Raw genomic sequence first — 18,659 nt, 5'->3', positions numbered from 1 at the left:
AAAAAATAAAATGAGACCGCCATGGCACCTCACTCAAAACAATAAGGCTGAGATGCATGAGCATTCAACATAAACACGCCAGCAGGCTTGAATCCAGGTATAACATGACCAGTGATGGGAAGGCAATCAGTCCTCTTTAGCAGCTCTCTAACTCTGCCCCTGCACTCCACTTGATTGTTTGGGCCCTGGGTCTGGCATTAACGGTGGAGAGCTAGTATATTGGGGTGTGGGGGGAAACAATGGTGTAATTTTTACAATGTTGAGATGGTGGAAAGGTCTTCCTAAGCAAGACAGAAAACTCTGACGCTGTAATGGGAGAGACTAATGGCATGACCATGTCAGAATCTAGAGACAAAAACTCAACTAGCAAAATTAAAAGATGAAGCAGTGCACACCGCCCGAACATTTGACCATGGGGCAATCATTAATAAATGTAATGAAATAACTTACCATTCCATTGTCTGCTGACCTTCTTGGCTTGTAGCCTTTCCCTCCTGTGGCCATTTCCCTTTGTGTGTGTGTGTCTGTGTCTATTCCAATCTTTCGAGAAGACAACACTCACTTGCTCGCCCTTTGGACCCACTTCAAATGTGTGCACGTTTCTAATATTTTCTGCTTTCTTTTTGACTGAGGTTTTTCTCTGTTTTATTTTATTATTGAATTTGTTTTTTTTGTGTCTGTTTTGAATGTTTTTCTGCATATGAACTCCAGGACAGGTAAATCTGTAGAGACAGGAACCAGATCAATAGTTTCTTATGGCTATGGTCAGAGAGGCTGGCGGGAAATGGTGAACAAATAATACTGAGCCCAAGAAAAAAGAAAACATTCCGACAATGTGATGATGACGGCACAGCTCGTTTGAACATGATTCAACCACTGGATCATGGGCCATATGAATTATATATCAATTAACTGTTTGAATTGGGTTTAAAACGGACCCTCTTCGGCTCTGGTTTCATTAACATAACAAAAGAAAATATTTCTTTCCAAAAAATGCCATAGCTACCACGGGGATGAGGACCTTAACACATATTGAACCCAATCCAACCCATAAAGATGGGTAAATAGGATAGGTAGATGGATGGATAGATAGATAGATAGATGGATAGATGGATGGATGAGTAAGCAGGCAGACAGAGCTAGATTTCATTCATGTCTTAAAAGTATGTGTGAAAATTATTAAACATCATAGAAAATGAACGGCACTCATCCATAGCAAACCACTAACCACTGGCCATGCCTCAGAAGGAGAGTCGGGTTATCTGGTGAGGGATGTCTTTCACTTGTCATTCTGTGTTGTTAAATTGTCCGTTCCTTTTACAAAGAGCATATATCTGTGCATTGCTTTGATAAGCTCTAGGAAGACAAGGGAAAACCATAACATTTGGAATCAGACAGTGGAGTTGTCATACCTGACATTGGCATTAATCGCTTTGTGACCTAAACTGGGTAATGTGTTTGGTCAGAAGGTGGGCAATCGCCCCCACCTCATAATATAGACCCCTACGCAGCCCCTGTGGCACAGCAGTTCTAAGACAGGGCTTTCCACTCCCATAAATGGTTACACTCTCAGAATCTCCCAAGAGCAGTCTACACTGTCCTACAGGGTCACTATGAGTCAGCCTGGACTCAGTGGCAGTGAGAAGTAAGATAAAATCATCAACTGAAGCTCACTGCCATCAAGTTGATTCCAACTCGTAGCAACTGTTTATGGAGCACTTACTGCAGACCAAGGAGTCGCAGTGCTTTGGTGGTTACACACTCAGCTGCTGACTGAAAGTGAATGGTTCAAATCAACCAATTGCTCCTCGGCCCAAAGCTATGGCAATAAACTTCCGTGAAGATTACATCCCTGGAGCCCCTACAGGGCAGTTCTACTCTGTCCTCTGGGAAGGCTATGAGTGGGTGGTGGGTTTGTATACGTTCCTGTATACCAGGCTCTGGTCTCCATCATTTATATGCCATCTCTCATAGAATCGTTGTGTGGGGTCACTACTATTTGTACAGTTTACATGTAAGGAAAAGTTAAGTGACTTGCCCAACATCACGGCGTCACAAAGGTTAGAAAGCTCGGATGAAACCAGTCTCTTCAGCATAAGGCCGACGCTAGTCCCGCTCCCCCACTGTTCTTCCCAGCTCCCCACTCAAGACTCTTCCCTCTCCCGCTCCGAGGTGTGTGTTCACGCTGGGCCGGGTGAGCCCTCATGAGGAGCCGGGGACCTGCTGTAGGAAAGCAGCCAGGCCAGACCCCGAAGAGAACAACCAGGAAGCGCTGACTCAAAGCCGCAGCCCATTGCTCACAGCCAGTGTCTGGACGCTCCTGTCTCGCTGGCTCCATTTCCTCTGAAGCAGATAACAACGTCTATGTCAGCCCAAAAGGCCACTGGCATAAACAGAAGAGCAATAAATCCGGACTGAGAGAAATTCCATGTTAAAGAGCAGTCGGGGGGTTGTGTTATGAAACCTCAGACCCAACTAAAGCCAGCTGGGACCTCCACCCTGGAGACGCTCAGCCAAAGAAGGAGGGAAAAGCAGAGTGGAACCAGGAGATGGAGACGGAGGGAGCAGATACCACAAGCAGTGGGTGAGTAATTAGAACTCTTAGTGACAGAGCTGATGGAGACTGAAGATTGGGAATGACTAAGAGGATATTTTTAATTAGTCACGGAAGGACACACAATCTGATCCCTCTCTGTGCCCCCCAAATGTTTCGCAAGGTCTAATAGACTTTTTTTAAGCTTTTTCATTTTCTTTTTTTTAATAATCATTTTATTAGGGGCTCATACAACTCTTATCACAATCTATCCATCCATCAATTGCGTCAAGCGCATTTATACATAACTCCTTTGGAGGACTTACTAGTCTTACTAGGAACTGTCTTAGAAATGTCCGCAAATTATCCTTGGAAACACTTTATGAGATAGAGATGACCCTTATCTCGACTTTCCAGATGAGGAAACTGAGACAAGTTGCCCAAAGTCGAGAGCAGTCTGACCACAGGGCATATGCTCTGCCCCACCACCCTACCATGCCTCTCCAATGGCTGTCATTGGGGACGTTTCTTGTGTTGAAATCAGAGAGGGAGCTGAGCACCAGGTCTGGGCTGATGTAAGGCAGGCGGTTTAGGATGGAGCTGAGGATGACCTTGAGAATGTCAGGAATAGCCAGAAGCCTGGGCAAGGATGATGGACTGCTCAGGAAGTGAGTAAGGGTTCAAGCTACACTTATCTAAATCTAGAAGGTTCCAGAGACCCAGCTGGAGTCCGGGTTATGTTTCTCGGGGAAATTACCACTTCCATTTCCAGAGCTTGCCTGTGGTCACCTGGATCTGAAGTCTTCATTCTAGTCTCTTGGCAGCTGAGCCCTGGCCTCCTGTAGCCCCTTTAGGCCACAGTTCAATAGGCTTGGTGCTTGCATGGTTGTGTTGCGATTCAAAAGGTTTGATCACACCCCTCTTCCGTGGTGCCCTGTGAAAAACAGATCCAGAACTACGAACATAGAAGGCAAATGGAAGAGAATCTTATCAGATTTATTCCTGGTATTATCTAACTAGAGAATTTGGCTGGGACACCTTGGTTAAATGCTACCACCACCACCACCCCCGAGTCCAGACCAGCACTGCCCAATAGATCTCTGGGTGACGATGAAACATTCTATCTGTATCTGTGTTGTCAGATATGGTTGTCACAGGCCACATGTGGCTGTGAAGCAGTTGAACATCACTTATGTGATTGAGGAAATGAATGTAAAGTATTTTATTTAACTTTAATCTATTTAAATTTAAATATTGGACAGTACAGGTCTAGATCTTGGAGCATTCCCTTTGAAGAAGAGCTAGTCACCAGAGTTGCAGGAAAAAGGTTGACCACCTATGCCCATTGAGTCTGTATTCATTTCCTACTGCTGCGGTAACAAATTCATTATGGTCCTGGAGGTCAAAAGTCCCCAGTGGATTTTGCACTGGGATACACTACAAAATGTTAGCAGGACTGGAGGTTCTGGGGAAGAACTCACTCCCTTGTCGTTTCCAGCTTCCAGAGGCCACCTGCATTCCTTGCCTTGTGGCTCCTTCCTCCATCTTCAAATCCAGCAACATAGCATCTTCACACCTCTGATTGAGCAGAATCTCTTGGCTCCCACCTCCACTTTTCAGGACCTTTGTAATTATATTGGCCAACTGGCTAATCAGGATAATCTTCCCATCTCAAGATCTTAACTTAAGTGATAGTTAGGGGTTTTATGTCAACATGGCTCCCATAGGAACATGTGGGTATAGTTTAACATGTCAATCATGTCACAGCTTGATTGGAGGGTGACTGAGATAAATGGCTCTCCAACACTAGTCTCTTCCTCTTTCTCCCTGGTGATCAGACCAACGCACTGCTGCCTGAGTTAGCTGCTCTGCCTCAACAATGTGCTGCATTACCTGTGGGCTGAGCCAACCCATGGATTGTGGTGGATCGTGCCACTGTGCTGTGTATTGCTACACCTTGAGGCTCCAATAGAATATGCTTCACTGGGCTACTGACCAATACCATGCCTGGACATCTCATCTCCTGCTATTGCAGCCCCACCTTGCTGTGTCTGCTGCCAGAGGGCCAACTCTGCTCCTCTTTCTTGCAGGCAGACTCTGCATCCCCTGCCAGCCACTTCGCTGACTGCTTCCTTTGCCTGGGACCAGCGGTCACTGTGAATTGGAAGAACCATTAGTATATTAACTGTCTCGCAAAAGTGTGTTGGGCTGAACCCTCTGTATTGTTATATGGACTAATTAGTTATCGTATTTCTTCTCACTATATAAACCTAACCTTTTATTTACAGACAGATAGATATAATCATAAGTGTCCTGGTTTTGTTTCTCTAGAAAGCCCCTACCTCACACCACTTACGTCTGCAAAGTCCCTTTGTAAAGTAGAACTTGAACATCCTTGGGGAAGCATCATTCTGCCAACCACAGAGCCCTATCCAGGGATAGCAAGAAGTGAAAGAACTTCCAGCAGAGTCTCCAAAGTCTCACGGTGAGCCCTGTTCAAGAGATGTTAACTTCCTGGGGGATTGGAGTCAGACGAGAATTCGGGGCTGACACACCAAGCAACATTAGCAGCACCACAGGCCTGGTACAACCTATGCAAATATCACCCCCATGGAGCTTTGCAGTGCCCATCTGGAGGAGCTGTGGATTGGGGTCTGGAAGAATGCCTCGCTCCAGCAGATAGCCCATCAAGAAAGGAGAAAAGAAACATATATTCAGTCCCATCTGGTTTGTTCAATTAGGGCGGCTCTCCATATCCCTTGGGGAGGTTTGGTGAGCAAAACGTCGGAAGTGAGTTACTTCAAAAGACTCCTAGAACTCGGGCATCGTTTTGTGGTAGAGACATAAGAATAGCGGGGGGCCGGGGGGGGGGCGGAATTATCCCCAGTGGGTATTCTAGCACCAAATTAAGAAAGAGCTGATTGAAGTAAAGATTACTCCCCACACCACAACACATCCCCAACCCTCCCCACAAATGCTCCACAGATGATGCAGCTGGAAGACTGATAAGGCTAAGAGCTCTTTGCAACTGACCCACAAAAATGTCCTGTGGGGCTGACCTTTCTTGGTGCTGGAAGACTGTATGAAACCAGCATTCTTTGCATCTCATACTGCCTTAGCTCAGCTGACCAATCCTACCACCAGCCCACCAGCTTCAGAAAATGGGGAAATTTTCACGTTAGCCACAGTTTTCCTCATTACCTAGTACCAGTAACAAACTGGGCTACACGTGCTCAGTTCCCCACACACTGGAGGTGCCAACTCCTATCAGATTCCTTCCAAATAGTTCTGGCAGGAGGAAATGCGTGTCAGAAGTGCTCATCAATGTCCCCTCCCAACTGCCAGGTAGTATCGGCCCCTCTCTTCAGTTCCTGCTCGAGTAATGCCATCTGGCTCTCTGATGACAGCGGGTGCATCCCATCTTGTCCTTCACCTCTGATTGGGCCCCAGACTCGGCCAGCTCACTTCTTCACTCACAATTCATCACACGTCCCAAGAATCAACCGGAAGGAAGGACCAACAGCTCTCACCATCATACGTTGAGCTGCCTTCCTTTTCCACAGTCTGACAAAATCTACAGACAGGGGTCCCCTAGCTTCCCTCCCACGTCGTGATACCACCACCCAACTCAGTTTGTCATACTGCCGAGGCTTGCAAGTTGCTGTGATGCTGGAAGCTATGTCATCAGTATCTCAAACACCAGTAGGGTTACCCATGGTGGACCAGTTTCAGTAGAGCTTCCAGGCAAAAACAGACTAAAAATAAAGGCCTTTTATTTCTGAAAGTCAACCAATGAAAAGCTAATGGATCACAACAGCATATCATCTGATGGATTGCAGGAAGATGAGGCCCTCAGATTGAAAAGAGCTCACAATCTAACATACCAATGTCATGAAGCTGGCACAGGACAAGGCAACGTTTGGCTCCGTTGTACATTGGATCATCATGAACCAGAGTCAGCTCAACTACAACTAACAGCAACAACTTAATTTCTACCATGGCCAGGTGAAAGTTGGACATTGAATAATAGACAGAAGAAAAACCAATGCATTTGAAATATGGCTTGGGAGAAAAAAATTATTGAAAATACAATGGACTGCCAAAAGAGCAGACAGATCTGTCTCAGAAGAAGAAGTTCAGCCACAATTCTCCTTAGAGGCAAGAATGACAGACTTCATCTCACATATTTTGGGCATGTGATCAGGAGAGACCAGTCACTGGAGAAGGACAGCATGCTTGGTAAAGTAATGGGCAGTGAAACAAGGAAGGCTCTCAATGAGATGGGTTGACACTGGCTGCAACAATGGGCTCAAGCATAAGGACAATTGTGAGGATGGGGCAGGCAGTGTTTCTCTCTCTTGTACATAGGCTTGCTAAGAATGGGAATCAACTCACACACGCCCAACAACAAGAACCTTAGGCAGCGATGAGCATTAACATGGCATTCAAACCCAGAGATGGCAGGCGTGTGACTAAAGGCAACTGGAGTTGAATGGTGCCAGCATCGTCTCTGGGAAGTATTATTTGAACTAACACCTGAATAACAAGAAGAGGCAATGGGGCTTGTGAGGATGGTGTTTTCAGTAAAAGGAAAAATGGGGGAAGAGTGTGAAGCCAGGATCAAGGGACTTTTTTAGTCTGAAGAACAAGAAGGAGACCAGTGTAACCAGAGAGAAGTGAACATGAGAAGAGTGCTAGGAGAGGCGGTTAGAAGATAGAACCATAGGAAGGGGGCAGGTCATCTAGGACCTTGTTGACTATGGCAAGGTATCTGAACCTTCTGAGGGTCTAGGGCAGTTAGTTTATTGTGCTAACCTGGCCGATAAACATATGTGGGGTTAGTTGAAGGACGGAGAGATAAATGGCTCAGTGAGCCTCACCCTCCGAGTTCTTGGGTCTCTTGTTTTCTGAGGGTGCAACTGCCTTAGCCAGTTCCCTGCTTCAACTGGCAAGGCTCACTTCCTGCAAGACATGCCCAAGGAAAAGCCGCATGCAGCCCTGGGTGCTAAAGCAGCCACGTGGAGACCCCTGCCAGAGCTGAGATGCTGACATGTTCATTGATTCGACTTTCCTCCTGCAGTCGGCATCATTGTGTCTGTTTTGTGAGATAGAGGAGCACTTTGTGGATTGTTGTCGGACACACGAGTTAATGTTGGACTTGTGGGCTTGGGCAGCGCTGGGTTGGGATGCTTGCTTGATATGCACTTAGCCTTTATATAAAACTCTCACTTGTACATGAGTTTCTGTGGATTTGTTTCTCTAACGTACCCAGAATAACACGGGACCTTAGGGACCGGGCAGATAGGGTGTCGTTACTGAAGTGAGAAGGGTAAGGAATAGGCTTGAGAGGACACGAGATGGAATCAAAAGTTCTGTCCAAAGGAGAGCGTAAGAATTGACCATCAAGTAATGACACTTTGCCCACCCACCAAGGAAGACGCCATGAGCAGCGACAACCATCGTCTCTTCTGATGCTCCTCTGACAGTGGCTAACTGGCCTTCTAGCTTGAAACACAGGATGGGAATTCGTGGAAGTGCTAACAGGTGCAATTCTCACTGGTCTCATTAACCCCATTCCTTACTTGAGTCAGCTAGCAAATGATATCTGAGACATGAAATCAATCACCACTTAATTGGATGCTGCTCTTCTGCTTAAAAATCTCTTTTTAGGTGTTTTTTTCCCAATTTTGTTAGCTTGTAATTTACGTATCATACAATTAAATAGTTCAGTCATAGTTAAAAGTTGTATAATCATCACCACAAACAAGTTTAGAACAATTTCTCTCTCTCTTGTACTCATTGTTTTCAGCTCCCCCTTGCTCCCCAACCTGCCCTGCCACACCCCCAAGAAAATATTAATCCAGTTACTGTCCCTATAGCTTGTCTCTCCTGGACTTTATTTACAGAAAAACATACAAAAACAATAAAACAGCAATAACAAAGTAAAGCAGAAGAAAACCTAAATCAAAAAGGAAGCAGAAAATATTAAAGACTGGAACAAATTTAAGATGGATCCAAAGGGAAATCAAATGATAAGGTGTTCATTTAACCTACTGCATGTGTAAAATAATCCACTTTCCATTGCTCTTTTCATGACAGAAGGCATATTCAAACCCCTAGTCTACGGTCAGAAGGGAATTCACTGGAAGCTTAATGCACATGCTATTTCCCGTTTGCTTTAAAAAACAAAACAAAACAGAAGCAACTTTAAAATGGGTCAACAGAGAGATCAGATGATAAGATATTACATTTTAATCTAACCACATCTTCCCTAATGGACTGTACCGTTCTCTCTGTCCGATAACAAGGTCACAGGGGATTCCATGTGTGAACCCTGCAAATGGGTTCTGGGCTTCCGCTGTCATCCAGAGCCTTTTGCAAGCCAGGTTTTCACAATTTAAGCTCTCATACCATTCCTCCTTTCAGATTTGGATTTTTTTCTAATGACTTCCCATCACACTGAGAAAAAACAAGCAAACTGAAACTCTTTATTTGCATGTTAATGGAGTACTAGCTGTTGGACCCAGCACTCCCCTAAAGTGCAGTGGCAAAACTTAATCGCTTATGCATCTCACACATAAAAGGTCTAAGCAAGTGTTCCTGATCAACAGTGATGCAGAAATCTAGCCTTCTACCATTCTATGGCTCTGCCATCATGTAACACATGGCTTCTAATGCGATCATGTTGAAGACAAACAAATACAATTGTGTTAGGGAGTGTCCACTGACTAGAACTCAGTCGCCTGGCCATGCCTGACTGCAGAGATTTCTGGGAAATGTAGTCAAGCAAGGTGTCTGTGGTGACAAGGAGCTTAGTTTGGTGGACTCTAGGAAGCCCTGGCCTACATGCTGATAATCCCTCGAGATTTGGCACTTACTAACATTTCCAGGTTCATCTCCAACCATTGCCTCTCCCACACTGACCTTCTTTCTCTTTCTTGAATGCCACCCCCCATCATTCCAAAGCTTTCCCTCCTCCCAACCCTCACTCACAAGTTGTCCCCTTACCTAGCAGGCGCTTCCATGCTTACTCCATGGTTGACTTCCCATTATGCAGACCTTTGCTTGACAGACATCCTCCTCTGCACAGCACGGCTTCTGCCATGCTGCCGGTTGCAGTCTTTGTTTTCTGGGATTCCTGTCACTCAAGTGCTACAGTGGGTGCCGTTTAAGAACAGTCCTGGTGACTGAAGTCCAAATCAGGATCTCGATCGGGTTGACTCCTTTCGTGTCAGCTGTCTCCAGTTCCTTGGTTTTGTGGTTTAGAAACTATCCTCACATGGTATCTATCTTCGTGGTGGGGGGTAGGGGGGTGATCTGCTTTTTATAAATCAGAAGTAGTCCAACTTAGAATATACTAACATCAAGTGTGTTCTAATTAAAATAACAGAGACTATCCAGACTATTCTGTTTCCAAATAGGATTATAACCACAGTTCACTGGTTAGGGTTAGGGATCCAACATATATTTTAGGAGGACATCAATTCACCCATAACATCAGCCCTTTACTTGACTGCTTTTATTTCATAACACTTTATACTATGCAAAATTATATTATGGATTGGCTCCTTTATTGTCTCTCCTCTCTGTGATGAGACCCGAAACAGGATAATCACCAGCCCATCAAGTGAAAAGGAGTTTCCTTGGGATGAACCCTGTATCCAATATATATAGATAACCTGGCCAAGCTCCGCTGCTTTTGGATGGATCTCGATCCTGCATCTGGCTCTTCAGTTCTTTAGACTTGAGTCAAATGCCTCCACAGTCTCTCAATCGGCAGCCTGCCCTCTGACCTGCCAAACATTACCTTCGATTCATTTGCCTTGGATTTATGACCTCTGTAGTCAGCAGCCTGTCCTCTGACTTACTGATCTTTGATTTGTCAGCCCCTGCAGCTACCTGAGTCAGGAGAGGCCTCCAGCCTGACATCTGACCCATGGACTTGGAAGTTGCCAGCCTCTTAACCATGAAAGCCATTTCCTTGAACTAATTATCTGTAAATATACATAGATAAGCTTCATTAATTGTGCTTCTCTAAAGAACTCAGCTTAAGATACTTCTCAAGTCTCAGTTGTCTCATTAGGAAATTATATCAACTTTGCTGAGAAATTTAAAAATAATATTGCTAAGATGATCAAAGTGTTCAATAAATTGTACCTGCCTACAATAATAAGTGTAAACAGGAGTAAATTGATATTTTAATATTTTAACTAACATTTCACAAGATTCTGCTACCTCCCAGCTGGTGACTACGGTAGTATCCTGTGACAGAGGGATTGTGATCATTTTGGTTGTACACAGGATTATTATTATTGTTGTTGCGTATTGTCCAGTTGATTCTGACTCATATCAACCCCATACAAATGGCTGGGGTTGCCAAGTTTAGCAAAGTAAAAAAATAGAAGAATACGCAGTTACATTTAAATTTCAGATTTAAAAAATAATATTCAGTTGAAATATTATTCCTAGGTGGTGCAAACAGTTTGCTAATCTAAAGGTTGGGGGGTTGAGTCTACCCAGTGAAACTGAGGGAAAAAAGGCCGGGCAATCTGAATCCACTCGGATGTCAGGTCAGAAAGTATCATGGAGCAGAGTTCTACTCTGTAACCTAGAGTGTCACCACAAGTCAAACAGTCTCCATGACAACCAAGAACACCACGTCATATGTTAGACCTTCTTACGTTTAAGAGGGAAAAGAAAAAGGAAGACCAGTGAAGTAGTAACGTTTTAAATTGAAATGTGCAGTGTGCATCTACCAGGCACCAGGCATAGCTGGGTAAAACAACAATAAGAAAACATAATCCTGGCCCCGGGGGAATGCTGCTGCCCTAACTGAGAGAATTATGCATCAGTCTCTGGAGGGAATTTGGCAATGAATATCAAAGGATTTAAAAATATTCCTACTCTTTGACCTAGAAATTCCACTGCATATGTCTTTCTGATATATCAACTAATTTCCTAAGTCCTTAACATATTTCTTTTTTTCCTTTTTTTTTTTTTGCAGAGCAGGCTATGATTACAGAACATCAGTGCTTTCATTAAGACAAATAAAAATGAAGGCGCATAGACAAGTGTCCTTATGGTAATAATTAGGGAAATCTTAGCTCATTTTCAAGTTTTGGGATACAATTGATCATGAGTTTATTTCCCTCTGCTTTTCTTAACGTGGCCTATAATTTATAATCTGTCTGTCACCTCGACTTCAAGGATTCACACTGCAACAGGAAACTTGCAGACATCGTCGTAGAAAACCTTAATAGAGTGAGACATTCCCGTGCCTTACTAAATAAAAACGGTTTGATGTCAGAGTGCCTAGATTCAAGTATTAGCTCTGTGAAATACTGCTGGGTCTTGGTTAACCTCCCTGTGACTCAATTTCCTCATCTCTAAATTGGGGATAATAAAAATACTTACCTCATAGAGCTATTATGAGGAGTAAGTAAAATTTGACATGTACAGACCTTGGAATAATGCCTGAACATAGTGGTCCCATAGAAGTTTTGACTATTTCAATCAGTACACACTTTCATTCCCAATTACAGGCCAAATAACAGGAATCCCATGTGTATAAAAATTACTTCCATATATCCATCTTATTGTTGTTGTTGTCTGCCAGTAAGTCAATTCTAACTCATAACGATCCCACAGGACACTTGAACGCCCCTCATAAGGTTCCCAACATTGTCAACTTTTGCCATTGTTATTCAATCTGTAACAAACCTGGACTGTATTGAGAAGAACGTGGCATCAGTGAAATTTTGTTCTCAGCTCAGGAAAAATGCCACAGAAACTGTGGTGCTGTTGAACACAGCTTATAAGGACAAAGGTATGGGAAAAACTCAAGTGTATGTGTGGTGTGGTTTTGTTTCGAAAAAGGTGGAATGTCGATTGATGACAAATCTTGTTATGAACATTCGTTAACTTCCCAAACAGACAAAAATGTTGACTCATAATTCATTGGGAGTTCATTCCACCAGGTCAGACAGTTAATCAAGCTTTCTATGTAGAAGTTCTGAAAAGATTGCACAACAGTGTGTGGCAAAAGAAGGCCTGGTTTGTGTCAGATGGGGGCTGGTTTTACTGCCATGAAAATGCACCTGCTCATGCAGCCAAGTCAGTGTACCCACTTTGGGCAAAAAAACAGCATGCTTCTCTTGCCCCATGCACCTGACTCATCTGTCCTCATTCCATGAGACTTCTTTTCGTTTCTGAGAATAAAGAGGGACATGAAAGGACAGTGATTTGATGACATAGAAGAGATGAATTTAAAAACAAGGGAGGTACTGTCAGCCATCCAAAAACGATGAGTTTGAAAAATGTTTCTAAGAATGAAATTGCAGATTTGACAAATGTATTCAGTGTAATGGAGAGCACTTTGGAGGTGACATGTTTGTTTTGTGAAAAAAATTTAAATACATAGCTTTGAAAAAAAATGTCCAGGTTTGGGGGGTACCCCCTCTGTGTGTGTGTGTGTACACATATATACACAGAAAGGTTTATATCAAGGAAATGGCTCTAATAGTTGTAGAGACCAACAAGTTCCAAGTCCAGGGTCAGGTGTCAGGTGTAGACCAGAGGCTGATCCTGACTCATAGAGCTGCAAAGACTGATGAACTCAAGATCCACAGGTTGGATGGTGGACTTCGGGCTACAGAAGTGAATGAAAACCCAAAGGCATTGGGTAAGGCAGCAGGCTGCTGATGACTCCCAATATCAGTAGACAGCAGGGTCTTTCCGTGCCTCAAGCCCAGAGAATCAGAGGTCAAATGATCATCCGGATGCAGGATCCAGATACAACAAAAAACAAGCAAGCTTTTATACCACTGAAAATCCTGGCCCACCCATGTTGACTATCACATATACCATGCTTGGTAAAGTCCATGAAAAAGATGATCCTCGATGTTATGGATTGATGCAGCCGCTGTCACTATGGGTTCAGACGTAGAAAAGATTGTGAAGATGGTACTGGATTGAGCAGTGTTTTGTTCTCCCGTACATTGGTCCCTATGACTTGAAACTAACTCAGTGGTACCGATAATGGTAAAACTTTATGTTGAATGCTTGCCTGCTAACCAAAAGGTAAGTCATTCAATCCCACCCACCTCTCTGGGGGAGAGAGATGTACAGCCTGCTTCCGTAAAGGTTTACATCTTTGGAAATCCTGTGAGGCAGTGATACTCTGCCCGATGGGCTCGCTATCAGCTGGAGTTCCCTGGACAGAAATAGGTTCATCTTTACAGGAGCAAATGGCCAGGACTTTTCCCTTGCAGAGTGGAGGGTAGATTTGAACCGTGAACTTTTCAGCTAGCAGATGAGTGCTTAACCATGGTGCCACCAGGCTCCTATGTCATTGCTAGGTGCCCTGCAATCAGCGTACACTCATCATGTCACCATGCGCAACAGAACCCAGCACAGCCTGGTCCCGCACGCCCACTCTCTGTGTAAGAGCCCACTCTTTCAGACACTGTGTGCGATCCGTCTCGTTGAGGTCTTCCGTTTGACCCTCTAGTTAGGGTTTACAGATATTTAATAGTCCTATGTAGATGATAGGATTACAGATAACGTTTTATCCTTCTTTTTGTTTACTTAATAACTAACTAGTGTACGAGAGGATTATTGTTTTATTTATTAATTATTATTATTATTATTTTAAATATTGCTGCGTCTTTTGACATTCCTAAAATCCCCATGTATTGCAACATGAGGGTATGCAAGAAGTTAAATTTGTAGCCAGGTAACAAAAGAGCATTTTCATCTGAAATGGTCTATGGTTGGGCCTTGAGGTTAAGAGGAGAGAAATAGAGATCGCCATTGGCAGAGTTGAGTTTCCTGTCCACTTCTTGGTCAGGTTTGCACGGATTCCGTGTGGGAGGAAGAGCTTTAACAGGGGGAGTCACCCCGAGGCCTGAGTCCACAAAAGGGAAGATGATAGGTAGGTTGCCATTGGATAACTGCTTCCCAAACCACACCTGGCTACACTAAGACCAAACAACCAGTTGTCATCCAGGAGATTCCTATTCAAGGCCGCCCACATTGGCCACATGTGCCCTATGTGTGTCAGAGTGGAACTGTGTTCCAGAGGATTGTCTGGACCTTTGAGAAGCAGATCAATATGCCTTGCTTTCAAGGCACTGCTGGGTACATTCGAACGCCCACCTTTCGATTAGTGCCCAAGCGCTTAACCATTTGCACTACCAAAGGATGCTCCAACACCAAGAAGACCTTTATTTATTCTCTTTAAAGGTCTGAACTTATTCCACAGGCATGCATTAAGTACCCAATACATACGAGGTCCTGTGTTAAGCATATTCCCTGCCTTCAGCAAGTTCACAGTCCAATGCTAAAGACACACAACTAAACCCAAACCAAACTCACAGCCCTTGAGTCGACGCTGACTCATAGCAATCCTATAGGACAGGATAGAACCGCCCCTATGGCTGTCTGAGACTGTGACTGCTTATGAGAATAGAAAATCCCGTTTTTCTCCAGCAGAAGTGCAGGTGGTTTCAAACTGCTGACCTTGCGGATCGCAGCCCAATTCATCACCACTACACCATCAGGGCTCCTAATGGCAGATGATCCCAAGAGCTTTCGCCAGGACACCGTGGGAGCAGGAAGACCCTCAGAAGGATCAAGCAAGTCCTAGAAGCTGTGCCCGGAATCTCTTCTCAGGGACTCTTGTTTTGCATGCAAGCATACTTTTGTTCTATCAGCTAAATGCAGAATCAATGTCAGAATCCAGCAGTGCTTGATTCAGAGAGCTTATGCCCCATATCTCAACCGCTACCCCTCTAATCAGGGGACAGGGAAGGGCCATTCTTGACACTATTTTACCTCTGATCTCTGAACAGCCAGCTGAGTCTATGAACTCAGTCACCTAGGAATGAAAACCATTCCAATTCCACAAAAGGCAAGCGGCCCTTTTTTTCCCGTTTGTTTGAAGCAGGTATACCCCTGCCAGGTTCATAACGAATAGCTAATAAAAACACTTGTAAAGCTCTTTGCAAATTTGATAAAAGGGGTTGTAAAATGATCCTGGCCAACACCGAGTGAGACGTAAATGTGCCATAACAAGGCATAACTGGAGAGCATCCTATAAACTCCCTCCAGAGTCTCAGGCCTAGACGACTCTGCCGGATCACGTCATTGCCTCCCAGAGGGGCCGGCTTTCCTCCCAATGGCTGATCTGTCTGCTCCCAAAAGTTTGCCCTACGGATTATGTTCTTTGCACCCTGCACTGCCTGTGACCTGCAAAAGTCCTGCATCCCACAGGGAGAAGGCCAGATGCTGAGGCAGGCCGGACAGGAAGAAGAGGTGTCTGAAGCCTGAGGGTCAGGCTGGGAGCAGGAGATGAAGGAGTGCCCATTACCATCAACGTTACTGCCACCATGGCCATCGTCACCCAGGTTTCATGGAGTGCCAACAGCTTATCAGCTGCTGGAAATACACTGTAAGTAGGCCAGCAAGGGAACCAGGTGGGTAAGGCTCTCAGGTGAGAGTGGGTTTGACGTGTTGAAGGATCCCCCAAATCAGTGTGTTTGCAGTGCAACCAACAACAGGGAGAGAGCAGGAGATGGAGTGGGAGAGAGCAGGGGCCAAGTCACGAAGCACTGGGAGACCATGATGGGGAAGTTGAATGTTGTTCATAACTGTGATTTATTAGCGTGTAGAACTGATTCGGTGGTAGAATTCTCACCTGCTATGCAAGAGACCCATGTTCGAGTCCCAGTCAATGTACCCCAAGTGCAGCCACCATTCATCCATCATGGGAGGCCTATGTGTTGCTACGATGTTTGTGATAGTGACATAATTTTCATGTCCACTTGAAGATATCAAAGTGTACGGGTGGAGGCTAGTCTGTCAGGTTCAGCATGATGGTACCTCCTAGTGGGCGTGGCTTTCTCATAAAGAGGGTCCTGGGAACTTACCCTCTGTCTCTCACTTTCCTGTCGAAGTCATGTGGAGACCTGCGAGATCCGTGTGATGCCATCACCGCCCCTGCCATTGGATCCACAAGACTTTTCAGCCACCAGCCAGTGATCTTCCTGCATTTTGCATCACTGCTGGTGGTTGTGTGAGTCTGAAGAGGGATTTAGGGACTAGCATGCAACTTATGGACTTGAGTTGGACTGGGCTGGGATGTTTTTTGATGCATAATTACTTCTTGATATAAAGTTCTCTTACACATGAGTATCCTTGGGTTTGTTTCTCTAGTCAACTTGACCTAGAAAAATGCTGACCAAAGCTTCTATTCTATGATGGACTGGGATGAAAGCCTTAACAATCTACTTCCAAAAATAGGCCAACAGAAACCATACAGATCACAGTAGGCCAAGTTCACTGTGCACGGGGTCCTCATGAGTCAGGGGCTTCCTCCCTAACAGCAGCAATAACATTTTTTTAAAAGGAGTTTTATTTGCACTTCCTCCACAAATCATACAATTCAATAATTCAGTCACATCAAGATGAGTTATACAATCTTGACCACAATCAATCTTAGAACATTTTCTTCTTCCTTGTACTCATTGTTATTCATGAATTTTTTTAATTTTGGCAAAAATACATGCAGCCAATTCAATAACTACTACATGTAAAACCCAGTGCCATGGTACTATTGATATCCCTCTCCAAATTGTTCCCCCACCGCTAAAATAAACCCAATGCCCCCAAGCAAGAGTTCTTCCTTCACCCATGGCAACCCTGGGTCAAGCTGGGTTTCCTTTTGTGTTTTGTAGTGTTCTACATGGATTATTCACATATCATGTATTTCCATAGTAAAATCGCTTTTTAAAAGAGTTGTATAAACATCATCACAATCAGCTCCAATGCTCCCTCCCTAATTCATTGATTGCTCCCCAATTTCCCTCCTCCCCCTCCCTCACCCCCCACTTTTGCAATGAACTATTGAATCAGTTCAGCAATAACACTCTTTAGTGGGTCCCTTTATGTTCCAAGAACAGGGCATGACGACTTCTCTCTAAATCTTTGCATGAGCTGCACAAGGTTGGGGTCGTTCCTGACATTTTCAAGAGGAGAGCAGCACCCCGTAGAGAGGTGACCAGGCAGGTTTTCTGTTCCTCAGTCGGTGGCACAGTCGGGCTTTAGAGCCCTGACTTTCCGACTCCCGGTGCACATGCTCACCGCTGTGCCGCGCTGGGTTGGAAGGCGAGACTTTGAGAAGTCAAAAGGCTGCTGTTTTCCTCCCTCCTCTTCACGCCTCGGGCTGCTCATCCCTTATTGCCCCTGCTCCACCCTCAGTGACCTGAGGTGTGAGAAAAAATGGAGGGCCTGTTGGGCATAAGACTGCTGTGAGTTGGCACCAACCCCATGGCACCTAGCAACTCGCAGCAACAAGTAGCCTGGTACACCACGTCCACGAGCAACACTGAATGTTAGAGGAAATCCCTCCCTCCTGTGCTGGTGTTCCCTGCTGTGCTACCAGAGCGCACTGATCAGTAACACTGACCTCGGCCTCCCTCTCTCCCTCTCCCAGAGGAGAATAAGGGACTCGGTCTGATTGGAGATGGTGGAGCAGAGCCCTGCCCTTACCTTTCCCTTCCTCTTGAGCCCCTGTCGGTCCCTTGGGGCAAGCACTCTGCTCTCCTACCTCAAGTTCTGAGGGTCCTAAATGCAGGTTCTGATGTCACTGTCATGGTCCAGAGTGGCCTGTGGACGGTGGGTGAACCCAGCAGCCAGTTTCTTCGAGTCAGTGGTAGCTCATGGTGACCACAGATGGATCAGAGTAAAACTGAGCTCAGAAGCTTTTCAATGGCAGAGTCTTCGGAAGCAGATAACCAGGCTTTTCTTCCAATGCATCCTTAGCACATATGAACCCTCAACCTTTGGGTGAACAGTCCAGCACATTTCTCTTTTGCATCAGCCTGGGATCCCATAACTGCTGTGTAAGACGATCCTAGTCAGGGGTGAAGTGTTAGGGCATCCGCCAGTCTGCAGTCTGACGTGACCTGCTGCTCCTTTTGGTTGTATGAGGAATCAATCGTGTGTGTGTGTGTGTGTGTGTGTGTGTGTGTGTGTGTGTAGGTTGGTGTTGGGGGTGTCCAGAATTATTGTTCAAGAGTTTGGTGCCATTATTGGGCACCTACCACTGTGGTCTCTGGGGCTCTGA

The 18,659-nt window shown here is 45.0% G+C and overlaps 1 long non-coding RNA gene across 3 annotated transcripts in view; it reads left to right on the top strand.

Annotated features, from left to right (window-relative positions):
* The first annotated feature begins 2,084 nt into the window (after positions 1 to 2,084).
* Positions 2,085 to 18,659, top strand: part of LOC142449817 (uncharacterized) — a 42,853-nt gene continuing 26,278 nt past the window's right edge. For 2 of the 3 annotated variants that reach the window (XR_012784877.1, XR_012784876.1), the window contains exons 1-2: positions 2,085 to 2,584; positions 15,026 to 15,983. This is a non-coding gene — a long non-coding RNA (uncharacterized LOC142449817). Of the gene's footprint in view, positions 2,585 to 15,022; positions 15,984 to 18,659 lie in introns of all 3 variants that reach the window. The other variant, XR_012784878.1, reaches the window with a different exon arrangement.

This window comes from Tenrec ecaudatus, chromosome 6 (assembly GCF_050624435.1).
Source record: "Tenrec ecaudatus isolate mTenEca1 chromosome 6, mTenEca1.hap1, whole genome shotgun sequence".
Taxonomy (NCBI): Eukaryota; Metazoa; Chordata; class Mammalia; order Afrosoricida; family Tenrecidae; genus Tenrec; species Tenrec ecaudatus.
Note: the sequence above shows the minus strand (reverse complement) of the source record. Positions and strands in the feature narration are given on the sequence as shown.